Source organism: Equus asinus, chromosome 24, assembly GCF_041296235.1.
Source record: "Equus asinus isolate D_3611 breed Donkey chromosome 24, EquAss-T2T_v2, whole genome shotgun sequence".
Taxonomy (NCBI): Eukaryota; Metazoa; Chordata; class Mammalia; order Perissodactyla; family Equidae; genus Equus; species Equus asinus.
The window spans coordinates 20,470,218-20,476,584 of record NC_091813.1 but is presented as its reverse complement, the minus strand read 5'-3'; the positions used below and the strand labels follow the sequence as shown (position 1 = coordinate 20,476,584).

At 41.8% G+C, this 6,367-nt stretch overlaps 1 protein-coding gene across 1 annotated transcript in view; it reads right to left on the bottom strand.

Annotated features, from left to right (window-relative positions):
* Nucleotides 1–275: 275 nt before the first annotated feature.
* The window catches only part of BCKDHB (branched chain keto acid dehydrogenase E1 subunit beta), a 228,500-nt gene continuing 222,408 nt past the window's right edge, over nucleotides 276–6,367 (bottom strand). The window contains exon 11 of the mRNA XM_014859754.3: nucleotides 276–732. The gene's annotated coding sequence lies outside the window, so the exon portion shown is untranslated. The remainder of the gene's footprint in view (nucleotides 733–6,367) is intronic.

Below are 6,367 nucleotides of genomic sequence, written 5' to 3'. Positions count from 1 at the left end.
ACCTAGTTCAGAGCAAGAGTGAATGATGCACAAGGTGGAAAACATGGGATTTAATGTTACATCCTAACCCCAGATCCAAGTGGCACTCAATGAACTAGGCTGCCATTCTTTAGAAGGGAGAGCAGAACACTTTTCTTGGGAAAAAGCCCCAGAGGAAACCCTTGCATGGATCAACAATGTTGGGGCCCTCTCTAATTGTAGGTTCTCTGCCCAATCACCCAGAAATGAAGGCCACTGCTTGTCATGCCACACATACACAGGACAGATCTCCCAGTCAGCTTAAAGAAAAATAATTTATTGAAGCGATATTCACATAACATAAAATTAACCAGTTTAAAGTGAACGTCAGTGGTATTTCATACATTCACAATGTTGTGCACCCACTATCTCTATGTAGTTCCACAAATTTCTATCACTCCAAAGTAAAGCCCTCACCCCTCAAGAACTTTCTCCCCACTCTCCCCTTCACCCCACCCCCAGCACCCACCGCTCTGCACTCTGTCTCCGTGGATGTATCTATCCTGGATATCTGATATAAACAGAAACATGCAGTATGTGACCTTTTGTATCTGGCCTCTCTCTGACATAACGTTTTGCAAGTTCATCCACATTGCAGCATATATCAGGACTTCCTTCATTTTTATAGTCGAATAATATTCCACTGTCCAGACATACCACAATCCACATCAGCTGCTGATGCCTCAGTCTTGGACAGAAACAACTGGCCATCACCTTATATATAAGACAAAAGAGAGAAACCAAAATAAACGGAAAAATGGAAACTAAGGGAAACAATATCATTCAGAAAAAACAATAAAAATTCTTAAAAAGCCACAGCTTTATACATATCCTGAGAGATTAAAAACACACATATAAAACACATGTGTACATATTTATGTATATAAGTATATGCCTGTAGGTATATATACACATATATACATATACGGCAGCCTTAAAATCAGAAGGGGATGCTGTGAGAAAGGAACAAAGGTTAAAAAAAAAAAAAGTTGGCCAAAATAGGAAAGTTAGAAGATACGGTCAAGGAAGGATCTCACAAAGTCCGACAAAGAGACAAATTTTGAGAGAAATAAGAGACTTAGACAAGTGAGAGAAGAAAATTATGCAATGCCTTAGCTATTCTGTTCTTAGCCTAAAATTTTACACTTAGCCAGGTTAGTAGTCAAGGGTTAGAGTAAGGCTATTTTCTGACATGAAAGGTCTCAGAAAATTAGCTTCCCATGAAGACTTTATAAGGAATCTACTGGAGATTGTGCTCAATAAAGTGGAAGAAGAAAGAAAAAAGCAGAGAGCCAGGAAACAGTAGATGTGAGGCGGCACATAGAGGTGCTCCCGCGTGGCAGCTGGGCGACAGGTTGAGAGTGCGCCCCGCCCACACATCTGCAGGAAGACTGGGGACTCCCAGAGTATCATTGCACATACAAGTTATAGATGCTCTGCCATAAATTTCCACCAGCAGAACCATACCCATCAAAAACCCAGGCCCGCCCAGGAAAAGGTGGCATAACTAAAAAAGATCTACATTTTCCATCAGCTTCGAAGAGTAAGCTTGCAAAAGAGAAAGTAAACAGGTTTGTCCAGTTAAACAGGTACAGGTGCTACTGTCTCCTATGACATGGAGTAGCTGGGGCTTGTGCGCTGGCTGGCTCCATCGGTCCCTTTAAGTCCATCTCCACCCTTCTCGCGCTGCTCGGTTTGCAGAGGCTGACTTCCAGGCACTGCATCACCAGGCTACCTGGGCCTCTGAGCTTGAGATTGGGTTTGGCCATGGGAAGCACTGGCAGGCCATCAGCGGGCAGGATGAGAAGGAGAGCAGGATATGCACCCTCCCCTCTCCCCATGCTGTTTCAGCAGCTGTTCTGTTTCTCTGTGGCCACACCCCTTGTCAGGCAGCCCCTTAGCCCCTGCTAGGCTAGGCTGTAGCTCTCATCAGGCTCCAGGGCCATCCCTCTCCGTGCCCCTTGGAGGGTGGGGCGGGGAGAGCCTCCCCCTTCCTTCCAAGTCCCTGGCATCTGCGCAGGCCTTTGTAAACAGTCCCTTGATTAAACACTATGCAATTAAAACCTTTGAATGTGACATAGTTTTTGGGCTGTGACCCTAACTAATAAACTTATGTCTCAATAGAAAAGTTTAAAACTTTACAAGCAAATTAGTATAGTACTGTAGATGGTGAATTATTTCTTTTTAAATCTTCCCTTTTGAGTTTATCTAACAAATCATTCGTGGTATGTGTGTGTATGATGGGGGTGGGGGAGAAAGAGAGGGTTTAAGAGGGAGAAACAAAAAATTGCATTTTATTTTTTTCAGGTTCTTGAAGTAATCAGCCGAACAAAAAGATGCTTTAGTACTGGTGCTTAGGGACCGTGTTTTAAAGGATAAGAAGCTTATGCAATGCTTAGTACTTACTAACAGTTTAGCAAAATATATATCCAGTACTTTATTACTTTGCATAATAAACATACTCAAAAGTAAATTATCTTTTATAATGATATAACTCACGGTCCTCACTCTAACACTGCTATATTCTCTATTCATGTGCAAGAAAAATCGTAAGTAATAATAGTTGTAATAAGTAATAATAGTGGTAATCACAATACACATATAATTTTGTATCCTGATTTTTCCACTAAAAAGTATATAATGAGCATGTTGCTATATAATTTCCATAATCGTTACTTGCAAATTCTACGTTGTATCTAATCATATGGATATACCATAAATATCAAAGCATTGCTGGTCCATTTTCTCCTAGGCAATTTTCCCATAATCTATATGAAAATTGTTACTGTGCACATAATAACATCAAATAAATCTGACAGACATGAGGTCTTTCCTTAGAAGAGTAAGCCAAGGACTAAAGGAGGCTTGCTCTAGGATCTAGACTGGCCTGCAGGATGGGTGGGCAAGTCGGCGGATGGTCTGTGTGTACTGAGAAACAGAGCAGCCCCGCGCAGACGCACGTTCTCGGGGAAGAGGGAGCTGGGAGCCAGACTTAGACCAACAACAATGCTTGAGCCCCAGAGAGCGACACAGGTTCCAAGTACAACAATTGATCTGTTTTACCAAATATCCCTGAGATGCTGGGGGCACAGCCACACTCTCTTGGGATCCTTGTATCTCAACGGGAGATGAGAGATTTTCCCGCTTCTCAGGAGAACACAGAGCACTGTCTCAGTTCCAGGGGCCCAAAAAACAGCATCAGTGGTACCCACATCTATCCCTAGTCCCTGTGGGGAGCTTCCAGGGGCGCTTCAGGGCAGTGAGGGCCGGCTGCTGGTGGCCCCTGTGGAAGGAGCAGCCCTGAAGTGCCTGCTGTAGCTGCTGGCAGCAGACATTTCTGCAGGGAGCTGGAGCCAGAGCCAGAGCCAGAGAAGCATGGACTCCATGTGGCTGTTCAAATGACTGTTCGAAAGCAACCCTCCAGCAATCTGCAAAAATAACTAGAGAAACTCTTGTGAGGCCGTCTAGCAGTTGGGACAGATTTTTTTAAAAAAACACTACTTGTTACTATGCATGGGGCTTTAACTTTCCCTCTGGGTTAGGGTAGCCTAGGACAGATTTTTATGTTAGGCGGAAGTTACACATACATTCACTACATTGTTCTCTAACCTCTTTGATTTCACATAAAAGATGAAATAAGGGTCAAAGTAAACTTATGATTCAACGGAAGGAGGTTAAATATGAGGAATTCACACAAAATATTCAGAAAGAAAAATTTGCTGTTAGACTGACAATAGTCTTATTGTTAAAATTCTTTGAAAATGAAAACTCCCAAGGGCTGTTTTTCAGCTCTATGGGTAAGTTTAGCAACAGTTCTAAGGTTTCACGCCTTAGGTAAGGACTTTGCCTGAAGAAGCCTCCAGAGAGTGAGGTTTCTAAGAGACAGATGCTGTGGAACTGCTCATCTTTCCGGCCAGAGGGAAGGTTGCCAGCGTTCAACTTTCAGGCTGAAAGTCTATTTTCATGGACATTAACGCAGCAATAAGCGCAGCTAATTTTTTTGTCATAGACAGGAAAAACTCAAGCCCGATATATAGACTAGTCCCAAGGGTGGAGGGTTTTCCCCCAGTATATTTTATTAAAAACATGTGGACTTTCTTCTTTCAAACTCAGTATATTTCAAAGCATTAGAAGGACTGAATTAGGATGCTTTTGGTTGCAAGCAACAGAAATCCAACCTAGAACAAAGAAAGTGGTGGTTTATCAGAAGGCTCCAGGAGTAATTCCTCATAGAACGAAAGGAAGAAGGGAATAGTGGAGGCTGCACGTGGCAGAAGTGCGGCTCGTTTGGGGGGTGACTGTCTCCAGAAACTGAAACCTGGCCAGGACTGACTCCATCTTGCTCTGCAGATTTCCTCAGCACATTGGTTCTGTTCCCATGTGGATAAAGAGGGCCTTCCTCCACAGGAAAGGTGGCCATAGGTCCCTCCAGAATAACATCTTTCCAGATCTATTTGTTTGAAAGATCCTGAAGAAGGGCTCTGATTGGCCCAATTTTGATCGCCTTCCATATCCCTTGACGAGTCATTGTGGTCAAGAAGATGGTGTTCTATCACTGGCCTAGTCTCAAGTCCGCAGAATCTACCAACCAGAAGGGGAACAGCAGACAGCGCTGCTGGAGGATAACTTAGAGCCAGGCTGACTCCATTTGTGACTTCAAGAACGGAGAAGATTAAGAAAATAAAGAAAAACTACTGACAGTCCATCACCCCTAAATTAACAGTTTCGAATGAGCATTCTATTGTAGTTTGGCCATTTGCACATACACTTTGATGTACAATATTTTCATGGAGCTACTTAAAAAATACATCGTTTTGAAATCTGGAGAAACAGGCCTAAAAGTACAGGAACAATGCTCATCTTATGGGGACCCTTGAGGTTTAGCCCTGTATGAAGGACTGTTTTTGTTCCTAATTTCCTTAAGAAATGAAATACAACCCATGCCTGTGGTGGTACATAATATCAACTGGCATAAAATATCAAATGCTACCAAAATACCACTTAAATGTGTACACCTTGCAAAGAGGGCCCTACCCAAGTGCTTCTCAGGTCAACGTCTGCTTCCAGGACAGGCCCGTATCTCCTTTTGTTTGTTCGTTCAGCAACATGTTGAGACCCTCTGCAGACCAGGACTATCGTAGGCTCTGCAGAATTGGTGGGAAACAAACAGACCACAGCCCCCTGCCTTTGTGGAACCAGCAAAACATTGTGGATGGAGGAAAAGAATCCCAGGATAATAGGTAGGCAGATGTTCCAAATGATCAAGCAAACATTTTTAAAATAATTATTCTAATTCTTTATAGTCACTGTACCTTATGAAAATTCGCAGTCAATAAAATATTTATGGTAGCCAAGTAGGCCTCAGCAAGAAACTGAAGGACTTTTAGCAAAACAAGACTTTAATAATTATTTTCTTAAAGTGATGGAATAAAATATCCTAATAACAAAGACCTTTGCTTATCAATAGTTTGGGTAAATGATTAGGTTTTGCTAAATAATTTCCTCCCCTCAGACAAAGGACCTGGACAGTATTAGCTGATGCAGGCACAGCCAGCATGTGGCCTCTATATGCTAATACCACGATTACATAAAAACTTCCACTCTCATGGGACACAGATATATAGAATTGTTTAAAAACTCATTTTTAAGAAAAAATAACTTTTCGATTTTACAGTTTTATTTTTCCCATTTGGAACTTTCTGCTTTTAATTTTATTATCCTTTTCATTCTTCTTGGGCTTCTTCCTCCTTTATTCTTGCATTCTTACATTTTCAGTTTTTCTCTTTAAAAGAGTCAAAGTCTATGAATTCACCTCTGAGTGCAACTTTGGCTGAAGCACATGAACGATCTTCTATTCTAAATATTCTGTAATTCTTTACATTTGCTCCTTCTTTCCAGTTACTTAGTTGGGTACTTTTTTATTTCTAAGTAAGTGGAATATTTGTGATTAATTTGGGATGTGGTCGAGTCAGCCCTGATGGCCTAGCAGTTAAGGTTTTGTGTGCTCTACTTTGGTGGCCCGGGTTCAGTTCCTGGGCAGAACCACGCCACTTGTCCGTCAGTTGCCATGCTGTGATGGCAGCTCACACAGAACTACAAGGACTTACAACTAGAATATACAACAATGTACTGGGGCTTTGGGGAGAAAAAAAAAAAAAAACAGAGAGGGAGAATTGCAATGGATGTTAGCTCAGAGCAAATCTTTCCCGGAAAGAAAAAAAAGGCAGGATGTTTGCCCTAATGAAACTTCAAAAAAAAAAAAAAATGGGGATGTGCTCAGAAGACATGATGCCTTTTAATAGTCTTTTTTCAGGATATTTACTGATATTTTTCTTTGGGCCTTAGTATA